General features: G+C 43.7%; 1 protein-coding gene across 5 annotated transcripts in view; it reads right to left on the bottom strand.

The window, feature by feature from the left end:
• Positions 1-15052, bottom strand: part of TIAM1 (TIAM Rac1 associated GEF 1) — a 213082-nt gene extending 198030 nt beyond the window's left edge. For 4 of the 5 annotated variants that reach the window (XM_035116721.2, XM_035116728.2, XM_035116729.2 and 1 more), the window contains exon 1: positions 14886-15052. The gene's annotated coding sequence lies outside the window, so the exon portion shown is untranslated. Of the gene's footprint in view, positions 1-7105; positions 7437-14885 lie in introns of those variants that run through there. The other variant, XM_035116723.2, reaches the window with a different exon arrangement.
• Positions 15053-18001: the final 2949 nt, after the last annotated feature.

Genomic DNA, 18001 nt, shown 5'->3' with positions numbered 1-18001 from the left:
CTACTTTTTAACCCAGGAAAATCTTCTCAAAAGTCGGGGGTCGTCTTATACACCGGGTCATATTTCCTATACGGCGAGTATATCCCAAACTCTATATTTTAACTGGAAAAGTTGGGGGTCGTCTTATACGTCCAGTCGTCTTATATGCCGGAATATACGGTATATTTGTTTCTACCAAGAAAGTGTTAAATATCACATTCTCCCAGTAACCAGGGAACTCAGATGGAGTATCTGCTGTAGGATTTCCTCCGCCCTCAGCCCAAAAGTCTGCTACTCATTATTGCTGTGACTCCTGAGGGCAAAAATACAGATCACACAATTTTAGGAACAGCTTACAATTTACCCATCTTCGTAATAATATAGACAAAGAGTTCAAATACTTTATAAAATCATCTCTTTTTCAGATTAATTTTAGGTGTGCTAGATAAAAAGATTAGATAGATGATAGAGAGATAGAAAGATAGAGAGATAGATGATAGATAGATGATAGATAGATGATAGATAGATACTCTGAATTGGATAGTTGCAATTGGAATGTTTCCCTCAGATAATGCATTTTCTTTATGACCCACATCTACACTCTTGTGTCAGAGTACAGTATCCCTTTAAATTTTCTGCCTCTTTACTGCAGCCAAATCCTCAAGCATCAGAGATCTGCCGCACTCAGTTTTTTTCTGTCTCACAGCAAAACAGGAAAAAGATAAGAACAACCAGAGAGAACACTCAGTTACCAGTTTCTTAACCCATAAGCTTAGCAGGAGACACTAAAATGAATAAGGTGTGGCTAGAGTGAGCTGGAGGAGACGCTTGAGAGTCCCACGGACTGCAAGAAGATCAAACCTATCCATTCTGAAGGAAATCAGCCCTGAGCGCTCACTGGAAGGACAGATTGTGAAGCTGAGGCTCCAATACTTTGGCCACCTCATGAGAAGAGAAGACTCCCTGGAAAAGACCCTGATGTTGGGAAAGATTGAGGGCACTAGGAGAAGGGGACATCAGAGGACAAGATGGTTGGACAGTGTTCTCGAAGCTACGAACATGAGTTTGACCAAACTGTGGGAGGCAGTGGAAGAGAGAGGAGTGCCTGGCGTGCTATGGACCATGGGGTCACGAAGAGTCGGACACGACTAAACAACTAAACAACTACAACAGAGTGAGCAACAACATTCCAGAGAACAGCATTTTAAACAGAAGCAGGGGAGCAAATATACCCAGAGGAAATTCATGTGAGAAGGAAGAAAGATGGAAAGTGTCCCCCACAACCTTGCAGTCTGCCCACAACCGGTCTATGTTGTCCACACTGCGTACACTTGCCATAAAAAATACCAGTTTGTACACACACAAAATGCATTTGTTACATCAAAATGCTGTCCTGAACTGCAGCGTAAGAAACTGGATCCACAAGCACATTTTCCCATCGTTGTCCAAACCTTGATTGACTAGAAACATCATATTATCACTAACTGACCAGAGCACAGCCAAAGCGCAGCTCAATTGGCCAAAGTGCCCAATAATATCATAAAGACTTTCTTCTGTCTTTTAGGCCAATGATTAAAAAGGTGCTGTCTATTTCTGTCCATTGCAAGAGTTTCTATACTTCCCTTGCCAGTTAAAGCAATGTGGCTCCATTTGGCCACAGTGGTGTTATTCTGCTGCACAGGTGGGCATGGATTTTCACAACCTGAAAACAAGTCAATGGGCAAGGAAATTACTTTTGATGGTATGGAAATAAGCATTATTATATTACTGTTTAGTAAATTAAAGTTTCAATCTTAGGGTTGTGCTACTGTTTCATACTGCCTCCGGCTTCTCCCAATCTACCCTCATGGTGCCATATCATAAAACACGCAGCTGCAGGCCTGCTAAATGATGTAATGGCAACATTTAATACACAGGGTAATACAGGGGGGATATTTCCTGGCACGTTAAGCACATACATATGCCAAGTTTTAATCCTTAGATTTCAGAGGATCTCTGCAGGTAAATCTCTGCACTACTGATGGAAGTTCTTCAAAGCTTTATGAGATCATTCTTACATTAAAACACCAGTGTTGCAAACGACTTTTTTCTTTCAATAATAGGATATGATGCACTGAAGAAAATCATGAACAGTCTCTTGCTTGTTCAGTGAAATGCCGATGGAAGACAAACGTCAGAGCAAAGGAAACCAAAATGGTGCCCTCAAGGTGTTGCTGGATTAGCATTTCCATCATCCCTGGTCAATGGTCCAGCTGGCTGGGGTTGATGGGAGCTAGAGTCCCACGATATCTGAAGGCTCCATGTTGGCTCCATGCACTTTAGAATCACTGGTGGATTACGGTAACCTGGATGGTATTCTATTTTCTGACGTCTGATTTTCATCCCAGAAAAGAATGAAAATGAATAAATGTCAAAGGATTTGTTTTATTAAGCGGTTAGACACATAACTGGTGATTCCACAGAACAGGACATGGAGATGTCCTAAGGAGGCCATCTCTTGAGCCATTCAGGGTGTCACAATCAGGCTTTCACTGACATTCAGCACAACTAGCCCGAACACTCCAAAAATGAGCTACTGGGTGTTCTGGAAGGGCCTGAATGCCCCAACATGCAGGTTACTCCGAGGAAAAAAGTGGTACTGTCACACATAGGATTACTGGGAAATAACAAGCTGTTGGATGTTACCAGGAAAGGTACTGAAGCCTTGGCATGGTGGGCTTGTTCCACAATGGCAGCCTGGCGCAGATGTGTTCTGGAGAGGGTTGGGAAAGCTAAACTATGCTTGTGTTTCAGGGGGGTACAAAAGTGAGCCGCACCCCAAGATAATGAAGTCAATTTCTTAAATACTTGTATGATCAACTGATGATTCATATTCAGGTATGGGAATACGGCACAACGGTCAAACCCATCACTTTATTCATTTCACCCTGAGCTTTTCCAGCTCTCATTATGAGCTATGTTCTTTCTATTGACATCTTCTGCACCAACCCACTTATGTAATAAAGGTAATAATCCCTGACTAATCAGTTATGAGTAAAAGCCACCCATGAAGAACCTGTTTCACTAACAACACATGCCAACCAAAAGAGTGTCCCTAAGTGTGGTGTAGCGTGGGAAAATTCAGCTAGCCAGAACCCTCTGTCCACCAAGGAACAGTGGCGGAGAGCAGGCGCGCTGCCCCCAGGGACGTGGGGCGCGTTCTGGGGGCGGGGCGCCACGTGCCAGGGAGAGGCGTGCGTTTTATTTATTTATTTTTTAATATTTTTATTAATTTTCCAATTAAAACCAATTATATCACATTCAATATTTCAAATTATACACATATATATATCAATCAAACCGAATGTTATGCCAAATCATCTAAAGAATTTTTTATTTGGGTTCCCATGCTTCAAGAAATTGGGAATTCCTCGCAACTGTCCACTGCCGTCTTTTTTCTAAAGTTCAAATCGTCCTCCAAGTTCATAATAATCCAGATCTTCCCCTTACAGTCACGTAGATGTTTTCCACTTTCATCCGATTGTTTCCCAGCCGCTGAGATAAATATCAAACAGAGTTTCACAGATGTTCTTTCTCCTGTGTGAGTTAATCAGTCCAGCCTCCCCATAAATCTTCTTAATGGAGCTCCTTGTTGCGTCGAAGCAGCCCGAAGCAGCGCCATGTCAAAAAGCTCAGATCACTTTCGCTTTCTCTCACAGCCATGAAGATTCACGATCATTATAGAATTTACAGCTTTTTCAGGCAGGAGACCCAAACATCAAACCATAAACTCTTGGTAAATTAATGGATCTCCTTGCCCTATAGCTGAACTTAGCTTCAGGTCGCTGCTCCAATTTAAAGTGCATCACAACTCATAAATCCTCCGAGCGCGTCCAGAACTCCTTCCGCCCAACTAGGGGGAGGCTTTTCTCATCGGCAACTCCACATCTTTTAAAAAAAATATGCTCAGTAACAACAGTTATAAAATTCAACTCACACAGTCTTTTGCTTCTCTTTCACTCCAAACAAGCCAGGACATCGCGTCCGGGAAGGTACGAGGCAACAATATGAAGGAAAAAAAAAATAAAAACTTCCCTTATCGCTCCGTCCCCATCAATCCTTCTTCCAGATGCAGTACAGTCTTTGACTCCTCTCCTTTCAGCAGCATAAATTTCTCAGCAGTAAACAGCGCTTCTTCCCCTCCTTCTGAAGTATGTCCATAGATTTAAGCCTAATTATCTTCTTTAACCATGGAAATCCCTGCCATGCAGATTAGCGTCCGGGAGTCCTGGCCCTCGTAAGTGCTCAGCCCAAGCTCCCCCCACTCCAAAAACAGTCGGAGTGGGTCTGGGGGCATCGCGGGCCAGCGGCCCCTCTCCGTAACCCCCGGAGAGGGTAGGGGGTTGCCATTTACTCCCCTAGCAACCGCCAAATTCCTTACGAAGGTCAGAGAGATGGAAAACAGGTCCGCCATTCCTGCAGGCGGAAACCGGAACCGGGAGAGGCGTGCGTTTTAGGGGTGGGTTGGGCAGCCACGATAGCGCCCCTGGGATCGCGCTGCCTGGGGCGCCACACCCCCACCGCCCCTATCTTCCTACACTACTGCCAAGGAAAGACATTGCCAGCACATCTTGCAATCACCAAGTATGCAACCCAGCCAAATTTAAATGCTTTTAGTTTACATTTGATTTCAAATGGGAGGTGTAGTCATGGCCACAGAGGTCCTCCCTGACCTTTTCTAGACCAGTTTTTGCATGTGCATCTTTTGGGCCAAGAACCAAGATGCAAATTTGCTTTAATGGCTTACATCTGATTAGAAACACTATTATAAACTAATCCTTAAAATAGGTATACCACCCTTCAGAAATGCTTTTCAGTGGTTTACATAAAATTAAACATGTGTTACTGTGTATAGAAACAGTTATCCTGAGATAATTGAATGCAAGTATTTGATTTGGGGAGTACTTCAAGTACAATTGGTGTGGAATTAAACACATGAACAACAATTTTAATGTTTCTTTTTCCAAAGTTCCCCATCGTTCTGCCTGGACACTAGGATCCAGTGTTAAGGGCCTTCTGGCGGTTTCCTCGCTGCGAGAAGCCAAGTTACAGGGAACCAGGCAGAGGGCCTTCTCGGTAGTGGCGCCTGCCCTGTGGAATGCCTTCCCACCAGATGTCAAAGAGAAAAACATCTACCAGACTTTTAGAAGACACCTGAAGGCAGCCCTGTTTAGGGAAGCCTTTAATGTTTAACAGACGACTGTATTTTAATATTTTGTTGAAAGCTGCCCAGAGTGGCTGGGGAAACCCAGCCAGATGGGCGAGGTATAAATAATAAATTATTATTATTATTATTATTATTATTATTATTATTATTATTATTAATTGGGCCAGTTGGAAATTATTTCAAAGACTCAACAACTCAACAGCACATCCCTCTTACATATAGATTTTAGGTGGTGGGGAGTAAAGACACAGAACTGTATTATTTTTTATTGTTACTTCGCCCAAAAACCATAAAGGCAAGAGTCAGAAATGTTCTTTCCACTATCTCCCACATTCTCTTTCAACTCTATGTGCGTCACAGGACTCAGAACAACACCTGAGCAGCTGCAGAGAATGTGGGGCAAGAAAGAGGGAAGAAAGGTGGAAAACAGAGTGGCCTGAGAGAGAAAGTGAGTTGCTGTAGGAATCAGGATAAAAAAAATGGAGCACTGGAGAGACAGACAAGTGTGCACACACAAACATACACACACAAGATCAAATAAAATGGATCTTTTTTTTAATCCCCTCAATGCCACTATCAAATCCCAAGTCTTCTGTGTTCAGTGGTGCGTTCTTCAAACTGTTGATAGTTTTGTTGGCATCCTATGTAAAAAAAAAAAATCAAGAGCTTTTGTGTCTTGGTTCAATGTGTTTTGGGATGCTGGCAAGCACCACTTTTGTGATTTTTTTCTATCAGAAGATATGATTTTACAGTAGTTTTCTGGAGAGCATGAAAATTCAAGAAAATCTGTTTTGATTTTACCAGATCTGGATCTAACCTGAACTCTATAAAAAGTAAAGAATATGCATGTCTGTCTCTCTGGGGTGACATGGGGGCGGGGGAAGCAGCCAGGTAGGGATGGTGCCCATAGCACTCTTATCACAATTCCATATGCCCATATTTACCCAAAAGCTCCAAAAGATCGACTACCCCCCAAATCTAAAAGTGACTAAGCTCCTATCTGTATTGTGGAGTGCTATCACAGATTGTTTGTTGGAACTGTTGTTGTTTGGGGGTGGAGAAACCCACACAGTTCTAACAAAGAGCACAGAGGGGCAACAGACACTTGACGTCTAAGTAGCGATTTTCTGGTCCGTGCATCTTGCAGCTGTTCCAAGAGTAGGTGGAAGCACAAAAGGCGTCATGAAGCTGTTCGTGGGATGAACAGGAAAATGGGAAAGGAAAGAAGAGCCGAGAGGAGAGTAGGAGGAATGAAAGCAGGGTGTGGGCAGGAAGGAGGAGTTGACGTGATAAAGCATGAAAGGGTAAGCCTTTTAAAAGGGGGAAATGTTGCATACATCCAAGAGGCTTCAGTAACAGTTGCTATGGAAACCATAACTTTCAATCCTGCAGCTCAAGTTTAGGAGTAGTTCAATATGATTTATGTACGCTTGAGTGCTATCTTGAGTAGAGAAACTCTAAGAAGAGGAGCAGTGTCCCTAAAGGGATGTTTCTGTGGCAAAATACGCAAACTATCACGCAAACCATTATTTCCGTTACCATACAACAAGCAACTAGGCCTCATCTGCACTATACATTTGAAGCAGTATCATGCCACGATAAATAGTCATGGCTCCCTGAACCCCAAAGAATCATTTTGCTTGAGCCAACATCCTTTTCTTTTCTGTTTTTAAAAAACTTGACTCAATTAGACTCTGACCAACAGATTGGGTGACCCTTTCAAATTTCAACAGGGGAGGCCAAAGTGATTGGGGAAAGGGAAAGATTCTCAGCAAGAGAATCTTTTTTTAATATTGAACATATTTTTTTAAAAAAAACCTTTAAGAACCCAGGTCAAACAGAAACAGTCACCCCCTTTAAAAAAAAAACAGCCAAGAAGCAGCAAATGTCCAAATACACTTGTAAGTGGCAAACACATACTTTATTCTGTAGACTCCTGCTCTAGTCCAAAGAGAGAGGCAGTCAGTGGTTCTTAACTCTCACTGGGTTTTAGAGGCAGCAAGCAGTCCTGCCACTTCTGCAGGCCCCTGGCTTAAGTTACCAGCCTTCGCCTTGATCTACTTGTGCTGAGCTTCTGGGTGTTCCTGAAACTTAATGAGAGCACAGGAATGTGGTTCTACTCTTCTGCGCAGGTGAGCAGTGAGCTCTTGTATCTTCAGTCGCACAGAACTTTGGAGGCACTCGGAAGCAGCAGAACCAATGTCAGAGGCAAGGGGAGAAGGAATAGACTCCCCTTGACATCCATGTTCATCAGTTCTCAGAGAAGGCTCATTCAAATGCACTCTGTGCTTGGGGAAAGCTGTCACAGCCACTCCCAGATTCCAGACCCCACAAATGGATCTGCAAGCAAGAAGCTGATGGATATGTGGCCTTGGCATGGACAGGCAACCGATTTAGAGGTGGTTGATCATTGCCATTTTTATTACAGTAGGGGCAAAACATTTTTCCCCTTTAAATTCATAATATCTCCAAAACATTTTTCTATTGTTGTTGTTAAATACATAATATCCACAAGACTATAATCCTATGTACATGTCCTTGTAGGTAAACTGTGGGGGTGGGCATGAATCAGTGCAACCTATTCCCAAATAAACGAAGGTATATTCAGATCACACAAATAGTTTTCAGGAACCCATTTAAACATGATTAACCCAGAACATCTCAAAAGGCATTGTAAAGGGGCAATTGATTATTATAAAACAAAATGCATTGTCAGTCATATCTTATTGTTCAGGGAACTGAAATCCAAAACTCACTACTTGTACAATTTTACAAGTAGGTAACGTAATGTGTGTGTGTGTGCACGCGCACACACGCACTCATTTGGTAAGAAATGAGGGGAAACCTGAGAAGAGGGATAAAAACAAGACGTTTGGGGTTTTATAATTTGTTTTTTCATTGATTTTTAAATTAAAAAAATATAAATATACTTGCTTTGACTTATAAATTAGGTTGCATATGAACATATAACCTATAATAAAATAAAAGTCAAAATAAAGAAGATCTACAATAAATGCAATATATTGTTATAGAGTCCAGAGTCGGTCACGACTGGACCTAATGGTCAGGGGTCCCTTTACCTTTACCTTTATTGTTATAGAAACCAAGGCTACAGTCCTACACAAAAATTAACATGACACTGTACTTAGTGAGGTTGTCATTTGAATAAACAAACATAAAATCATAAGATCACTGTCAGAAACTACAAAGTCCTAACATGAAGCTATACCTTTCAGCTTAACATGCCTCCTGTTCTCCTGACCTTCTAAGTTTCTATAGCCACAGCTGGGTTTCAGAGAGACTTCTTGAAGCCTGCACATGAAGTATCTGTGTGCAAAAGAAATCCCTTATATTCTCTCCCCCCCCCCTCACCAACTGCACTATGCATTGCACATAAAATGCTGGTGAACAAAAATAGCACTTACAAGTAAAAATGTGCAGCCTGTATCCAAGGCTTTCCTTACTCTTCTCCACCCTGCAGCCCTCCAAATCTTCTCCAGAAAACTGGAGGGCCCGTCCAGAACAGATCTTGAAGGCACATGGGGGAGGCAAGGAAAGTGAAGCCTCAAGGTGCACACCCACCTGCACAACCCTGGATTTCACCCACATTTTAAAATAGCATGCCCTACTACATGTCGAGAATGTTAACAGAGCAACACTCTTTCCTCTCTCCAAGGGAGAACAGCAACCAATGTACACGGGATAAGGTTTAAATCAAAGTTAACCATTCCTCCAAATGAGAAAAATCCTCTTTGAGGAGAGAGCAGTGAGTCACTTGTTCCTTAACAAGCTCTGCAGTACCCAATGTTGTTTACCTATGCTCATATGAATATTGCCATAGCAAAAGATAAATCCTTTGCTTGTGAAACAAACAGCTAAAATGGAGCGAAGCAGAGGAAGGATATGCTCAAAATGAGTGATAAATGCAAACACATCCAAGTGCCTTGACTGAGCAGGCCTGGCATTCTCTCATCTGTTCACAGTACAACAGTGGTTGGGGCTCACTGGGACTAGTAAGGCAGAAGGCAGGGAAACGAGTGGTAGGCGGAGCCAGAGCGAATTAATTCAGGTTTTGTCTCCATCTTCCTCCCTGCAGAGTTCTACAAGGACAACACTGAAGCTAAGAAAGAAGAGGAAGCTTACAGGCATTGCCACCTCCTTGGTTGGTTCTCAGTAAGAGGTTAGGCAGCTGGAGGCTGGCTGAGGGCAGAATGAGGTTGGTGGTGGGTGAATATCCCATGTGCCCTAATGGACAAACTGGGGTAACTGTGACACTCACTCATGAAAAAATGTTGGCCTATTGTCAGGGTCAAGTCTTCTCTGAATGCTCAAAGGCAATTACGGAGTTCCTAGGCATTTGTGTGTCTAATTTTAATACAGAAAACTGAACTGCAAGTGTAAACCAATATACAGATTGTCTCCTTTCATTAACATCAATTGAAAAATTATTATTAATCTGGGAGTTGGTGGGGCAGTACCCCATTTGCCGCAACAGACCAGCCTGCATTAGTACAGTGCAAGTTTTACATGGTTATAATCAAGGAGCAGTGTGCAGGAGGGATTTCCCTGAGGATCATTTCAGCTTCGCCCATGCTGGGGTTCTTAACAGTAAAGATGACAGCAAGTGTCTTTCAGCCTTCTTGAATCATTTATCTTAGTGCTGAAGTGTTATTGAAAACGTTTCTGCCAGTTTCAAAAACACGGGAAGAAGAAATCTAATCAGAGACTAGGAAGCAGTAGTATGTACACGCAAACATTAAAGCGGCAAGTGATCCCCTGGCAAAACATCTAAGTGCCAGTCTCCTGTTGGATAGGTTATGCACATTAGAATAAGTACAATGTACCTGTTTTTCAGCTGGGTTTGATTCCATGATGGTCACATACTGTTTTTAATGATATGGTTACTTTTAACATAGAAACTCCAAACTCTTGCAAGTTTGCGTGAATTTATCCCCAGTGTAATCCTCAGACAAGTTAACAGCTGTGGTTTTTACTGTGACCCCAAAGCTCTATAATCTCCAAGCATCCCTTTAATATATCAATGAGAGTAAGAGCAAGTCAATTTTGTTTTAATAATAGAACAAAGAAGGTTCCAGAACTGGGTACCACAGTCTGCTGCCAGCTATACATGGGTTTTATTCCCCACACCCTGTTTAACATAAGCAAGTCTCTTCCTGCATACATGCTAAGCAAAAAGCAAGGCTTAATTTGAGTGACTGTTTTATGCTTGAAATATACTGTATATCAGGTATATCAGTGTATATATATCAGTGTGTGTGTGTGTATACACACAGTGGTGCCTCGCTAGACGAATTTAATTCGTTCCACGGGTCTTTTCTTATAACGAAAAATTCGTCTAGCGAATCCCATAGGAATGCATTGATTTTTTTTGATTTTTTTGCCCATAGGAACGCATTAATTGAATTTCAATGCATTCCTATGGGAAACCGCAATTCGCTAGACGAATTTTTCATAAAACGAATTCGTCTAGCGAGGCAACCTCCACTCGAAAAATCCTTTCGTTAAGTGGAAATTTCGTTAAGCAGGGCATTCGTTAAGCGAGGCATCACTGTATCAGTATATACTGTATATCAGGTATATTTTCAGTCTGAGGGCCATGTTCCCTTGTGAGAAACCTTCTAGGGGCCACATGACAGTGGGGGTAGAAGGGGAAAATAAGACAAAGAGCCCTGGATATGACTCTTTCATTTGTACAGTAGGGTACATTCCAACCAGGCAAAAGTCAAAGATTGGTACACACACACTCATACCCACATCTCTCCATCCAAGCAAGCAAATGGCATTATCACAGTTCATGGATTGATCTCAGCCAAGCAAAAGCACTTAAAGGAGGTCAGTAAGGCGTGTGGCCCGAGATGGTGTGATCTAGGTAGAGTTCTGAGAGCCACATAGGAAGACCTGGAGAGCTGCATTAGCCCCCGGACCTGAAGTTCCCCACCTCTGCTGTATAGTCGAAAGCAAGTCATGCTACGATCAACAGGGCTTCCCTCAAGAAACTACGCATACAGGATTGCACCCTAAGCCACAGAACTAGTTTTAGTGCTATTTCCGCCTAACACATCTAGGTTCATTACAGATTCTGTCAGAGTCAAGCATAGGTCAGCAATAAAAAAAGCGAGGTGTAAGTGCAGTTAATTATTTATTCAAAGAAACCATAATAGTGCATGCCTAGTGATCACAGCAACTCTTCCCAGTAGGTACTGTTCCAATGAGGCAGTTGCAAGGACTAAAGGGCCCCATCTTCCCACCACTCTCTAAGGCAGGCATCCCCAAACTTCGGCCCTCCAGATGTTTTGGACTACAATTCCCATCTTCCCCAACCACTGGTCCTTTTAGCTAGGGATCGTGGGAGTTGTAGGCCAAAACATCTGGAGGGCTGGAGTTTGGGGGTGCCTGCTCTAAGGCCTTTCTCCTCTCGAGGGTATTTCCCACGCAGTCACAAACTATGTCTGTGCACAACCAAAAAGAGCCCTGCTCTCTTCATTTCTCTGCATGTTCTAGGAGACATGGGGGGAAGAGAGCTGGTTGCAGCAGGAGGAGGAGACTCCCTGGATTCTTCAACAGCCTGTCTCAACTCTTGCCTCTTGGCCACCCTCCTCTCCAACCACGAGTCTAAACTGCTCTCTGCCACAGTCTCTTTCTGCTCACTAAACCCTGTTACCTCTTCTGTTTCCAACACCTCCTCCTCCCAGTCTGCTCCTTCTTCTTCCTCTGACCACACATCATTGCCCCACCATCAGTCCCCTGGCTCTGAGCCGCCTTCTCCTGGGAGTTCCCCAGCTGGTGTCTCCCACCATTCATCTGCACCCAGCAAGTCCATGGCAGATTCATGCCTGTGAGCTTTCATATCTCTGGTTATTTAGGTACCTGCTGGTAGCCTCTCTAAACTATGGATTAGTTAGAAGCTACACGTTCATTTTATGAACAAAAGCTCAATTCATGTGTGCACAACATGATGTGTCCAACATTCACCGTTCAACATGGGAATTATTGCCACTGATGAGTATTGTGTTAGATGCAGTGTCAGAGGATATGAAAGCCTTAACTTTGGTTTGATCTACAATGGCTCTCTTATACATGAACGCAGTCAAGGAATCATAGTTGTAGTCACTGAACAAGGGACACATATGTGAGAACTCAATCTCATGTGCTGGAGAAGGGGAACATTCCCCCGTTGACTCTCAGTAAAGGCACACACAATACAGAAAGAGTATTGTGAACAATAGAACACATGAAGCATCTCTCTCCCCAACACTGCAGTCCATCTCTTCAGCCTTCAATTCATACTGATAAAGGAGCACCAGTGAGTTTTCAGACTCAGAGGTGCACCACAAGAAAAGATGGGCTTCCACTTTATCACCAAGAGTGAAGAAAGTCAATCTCAACTTCCGGTTTCCCCATCTGAGTAGAGCACACAATCCTCTAGTATCCAATCAAAAACACACTCATCCATGTTGTTCCTTGCCTTGAGCCTCTTTACATTAGAAGGCGATGGGGAGCAGAGAACTCTGTGTATGGAAACATTACATTCATTCATTTGCATGCTATATCATAGCAGCAAGCTGAAGCTACCAGATAAAGAAACACTAGGATTCCATTCCTACATCTGTTTGAAGGATTGAGGTCTAAAAGATTAGCCTGCCGCTACTCCACAAAGATAGATTTATAGGATACAGATACACAAAGCATCTACTTATGTACTGTAAAAATTTGCAGGACAGGACTACATTGAACATGTATACACATACTTCTGAAACATAATACACTGAAGAGGCTGGTACATTTTTTATTTTCAATAACAATGCTGCAACATATTTTCCCTGAAGCTTTTTCCTTATATATTCATATTTACTAAACACACTATACATATGCATTGCATCATCTGCAACTAATACGTTCCTTAAACAAAGCAAGCTGCACTTGTGGGGGGTGCACAATGCAGAACACAGCATGCAGCAGACTTAGAAAATGTAAATTGCAGCAGAACTAAGTTACCTTCTTAAACTTCATATCCACTTAAAGACAGACATTAAATTCTGACTTGTTTTTCAGTTTGTCAAGTAATTTGGCATGTCTTAACGACACTGAGTATTTCCACAGAGAAGTGTTCTTTCCAAGCAAGAAAAGAGAGAAGTTATGTTAATTTTCAAATCCTATTACTTTCCATGGCATCCATCTACAGCTGTTTAAAATGCATTCACTGACACAATGTAACTGATCTGACAAGAAAGCTGGAGAGAAATTTAAAAGAAAAAGAAAAAAACTCAAGTGAAACTAATTTTCCATGTTGATGGGATTCAGTTGTCACAACAAACAGCTTACAAGTTTTTACATAGCATGCAGCAAGATCCTATACACACTTACTCTGAAGTAATTCCCTCTGAATTAATTGGGACTTATTCGCTGACAAGGATTACAGCCAAAGAACTGAGAACTTTCTAAAAACCATCTGTGCTTCAGGGTCTTTGTGCTGCTCATGAAAGCAGGATGAATTATGCAGAGCACCCCAGATATCTAGTGTTGTCCAATCAAACCATCAAAACTCACTACATCCATATTTACATGTGTCCAATCATTGAACGGGAAGAAATCTCTGGAAATTGACTACATAAGCATTGGTTCCTTGGCAGTATGTCACCTACATCCGCCTCCTGCCTGAGTTATGAGTATTTGAATCTAAACACTACTCACCAAATATGATCAAGGATGCAGTCTATAAACAAAAGCAACCCCCCCCCCCCTTCTCCAACGGGACAGGACATCGCAAGCAGCTTGCAGCAGTGCTAGCAGTGTGGCAATGTCGCAAAACGAGGGGACCATAACACACAAGCACATCAGTGACTTCACCACACGTTTAAGAGGCACACTCCACATTACACTGGCTAGCTCCTATGGACAGTTTATTGGCTTTGATCTCAAGAGCATTTGAGATGCAAATGAGAGGTTGCGGAAAGGATTACTCTGCGTGTGTGTGTGTGTGTGTTGGGGGGGGGGGGGTGTACCAAAATCCCTCTGATCCATCTGTGCCATTATACCCTTTCTGGGAGAACAAACGATTATCTTCCTTTCTTCCTCCTTGCCATTGTGCGAATGTTTTCCTCGCAGCTGCACACACCGGCCGCATCGCGCCAGAGGCACAGCAGCCAGAGGTTATCCCAAAGCTTTATCCAGTTTCCTAATCCCTGGACGGCGAGAATGTAACATCGAGTCTGAGCGCAGAAGATTACACTGAAGCGGAGAGACACACAGAGAGACACCCCCTCCCTCGAAGCTGATGTTAACAGAGCGATGGCCCCTCGAGTAGCAGAGAGTCGGGGGGTGGAAAGGAGCTTCTACTGCTCGTACGCACACGCACTAGCCCGGTGGGCCGTCTCTCTCGCCCGCTCTCTCCTCGCTCCCTTCCCGGCCTCCCTCGCACCAAAGCAGTCCCCATTCCGACGACTGCCCGTCCATTCATTGTGCCTGCGAAATGCGCACAGTGCAGGGCTCCAGCCTCGCTCCTACCGGCTCAAGGCACTGGCGAGAGGAGACGGGGACCCCGGCGGGGAAAGGACAAGGAGGGAGAGAAGGAGGGAGGGGGCGTCTCTCTCCGCATCTCCATTTCTCCCGCTTCCACAGCAGCCAGCCAGTCCTCCATTCATTCCATCAGCCTAATAAGCTAAGCAGGGACGTTACTTACCAGCACTGGGGGCGCCCGGGCCGAGCGCCGCAGCCCACAGCGGCGGCGGAGGCGAGACGAAGGAGCAGCGCGCTCGAGAAGGGCAAGCGCTCAGGATGGCTCCTTTCCCGCTGCAGTGCCAATGCCGCCAGTGCCGCCGCTCTCAAGACGAGCCCATTCTGCCAATAGCGGCCGCTGCCATATTGTTACCGCAAGCGCTGCGGAGGGCGGGGCCTGCCGGTTCCTTGGAAACCGAGCTCCATTGGCTACACCGCCGGCCAATCTAACCGACGCGACCCAATGAGCCGAGCCGGCGGCGAACAGCGGGGCGTTTGGAGTTAGGAGCGCGGCAGGCGTGGACAATAGCAGGCGCACGCGGGGAGCCAAGTGTAGGAAGGGGAAGGTGGCAGGAGAATAGGCGCCTCCGACCACCGGAGCGGTCGCTGAGGGGGCGTTGGGCGAGAAGCGCGTCAGCTACGTTCCAAAGGCGCGCGCCCCTCTCTCTTTCTCGCGCGTGTGTGTGTGTGGGCGGGCGCTACCTGCGGAAGCGGCGCTCTTTCTATCCTTGTGGGCTAGTCACGCTAACCCAGTTGGGCTGCCAATCTGATACGGAGTTGGCCAATCAGGAGAGAGACCTGGATTAAATTAACGCGGGCCGAGGGAGAATGCTACGTGATTGGCTATTGACAGGGGGGGGTTATCCCACCCATTTGGGCAGGGGTACAGATGTTTGGTCTGTAACACGTGGATAAGAGGAATGCTCCCACTTTTTCTTTTTCAAGTGGTGGTTGGGTGGAATATTGTTAGCCCCGTTGAACTGGTAGAGCAATAAGCCGCGCAGTTGCTGGGAACTTTTTTAATGTAGAAAATACTGTCTCGGTAATTGACCACTGTAACTTTTGTTTCCAGGTCCAGTAATTGCTCCCATCTCTTTTTCATTTCTCTCTATACTGACTCTTCTATATCCCACCGCTGTGTGTGTGTGTGTGTTTGCCAATTCAGGAAAGTTTATAAGGCGCTTGCAATGTATTTTAGGTCCCTCGTGTTTGTAACCAGTTTGAGACTCGTTTTTCTTTGAAGGGTGACTAAGGAAAGTACAAAGTTGCCATTCTTGTAAGTAAATATTAGCACCTTCGAAGATTGCAGTCTATGAAAACTTATACTGTACCATAAGAAACATGTTCCAGGCATGCTTACATTCTGGTATGCACAAAGCACTGCAACTTTAATCCATAACATGCTTCAATACACTTTTACCCTAACAGACTTAACAGGGCCTCTGGGCTCTGGAGATTTTTGTAAGTACTTTACTATTTAAGAGTGAAATAAAGAAAGCAAAAACTTGTGTTCAGACGGAATTGAGTAATGTTTATTGAATACTAGTGTAACAAGGCATATTCTTCACAAAACCCAAAATATTTGACATGTTACAATGTATCTGTAATATTCAATTTTGTTTTGTTAACTTTATAGTGTTATGGCACCCACCCTTTGCAATTCCCTCCCCTTATTAAACATTAGACAGGTGACATCCCTGTTGTCTTTTTGGTGCCTACTAAAGACCCTTCTCTTCTAACAAGACTTTTAAGTGGAGATCTTTTCAGGATTTCATCAAGCTTTCTGCACTGTCTCCCAAGATGAGTTGCTGATTGTTCCCTGAATGTAAGGATCATTGTGTGCAAATATAAGTAACCTAACCCAACTGGTCCATTCCTGTATGGAAAAGCAGGTTTGAGAGAGCATGGTGCTTTTCTGTTGCAACAGCCACTCCCCAACACACTATCTACTTCAACAAGATTCCAGGTGACCTGTTTCATCACACAAACACACATTTGCAATCTGCAGGGGAGAATTACAGCATGAGGTATGGGAAGCAAAGGAGAGCAAGATGGGCAGGTGAAGAAGCCACCGCACTTTGCTATTCCAGCTCCTAGGGCGGTGGGCCTAGGCTATCCCTCTCACCCATCTTACATGGCTAATTACCACCTACTTTCCTGTGGAAAGGATCCCAAGAAAGTAAGTGAGACAAGCAAATAAGACAGTAAGAGCAGATTCCTGTTCCACCTGGAATGCCCCCCTCCTCCTCCACCTGGCCAGGATCCTTATGGCTTGCTAGATGTTGATGTTGCTTATTGTTTCTTTTCTCCAAAAAACAAGTACTGTATATCAGTATTAGTTGCAAGCTGCTTAGGAAGGGTTTGTATCCTGAAGTGTGAGATATTAATGATTATAATAAATAATCTTCCCTTGCCACTTCAACAATCTAAATTGCAACCCCCCAAGCTGTTTTTTTTTAGGGAAGAAAGGGCCTTCAGGGGGTAGTTATACATTTCCTTTGTTCTGCATCATAGAGGCCACTTTAAATTATTCCATGTGACAGCTGTCCCTATGTGATGAAACATTTATGTACAACACATTGTTGCATGGTTCTAACTATTTTCTCTGAGCCTTGCAGGCCTTTCCCTTGTTTTCCATTTATATATTTGCAACAACGTGAAGAAAATTCAGACTATGTGAAGAACCACTGCACACAAATGGATTCCTATATGGAGGCAGCAGTAAGGTATATAGATTTCAATGGAACTTCCTTCCATGTAAGAGTGCTTAAAATCACATTGTGAGGCAAAATTTGCTTTCTTTTGCTGTTTTTCATTTCTAAATCACTGAACATGATAGGTGATAGGTGACATTCTTACATTTTGCAATGAACAACAATTAACACTAAATCATGTATTATATGGGGTTATTCCTAAATCATTCCACAATATGGATTCTCCCACTTGTGCTGTTTTATTCAGCTTTGGGAGCAGTAATAAACAATACTATCCTGAAAATTCTTAACTGTGTGGTGTTAATGCTCATTAAATGGATAGTAACACATGTTTAAACTGATCCTATCATGATATGTGGGACCCAGGTGGCGCTGTGGTTAAACCACTGAACCTAGGGCTTGCTGATCAGAAGGTCGGCGGTTCGAATCCCTGTGACGGGGTAAGCTCCCGTTGCTTGGTCCCAGCTCCTGCCAACCTAGCAGTTCGAAAGCACGTCAAAATGCAAGTAGATAAATAGGAACCGCTACAGTGGGAAGGTAAACGGCGTTTCCATGTGCTGCTCTGGTTTGCCAGAAGCGGCTTTGT

This window comes from Zootoca vivipara, chromosome 4, assembly GCF_963506605.1.
Source record: "Zootoca vivipara chromosome 4, rZooViv1.1, whole genome shotgun sequence".
Taxonomy (NCBI): Eukaryota; Metazoa; Chordata; class Lepidosauria; order Squamata; family Lacertidae; genus Zootoca; species Zootoca vivipara.
Note: the sequence above shows the minus strand (reverse complement) of the source record. Positions and strands in the feature narration are given on the sequence as shown.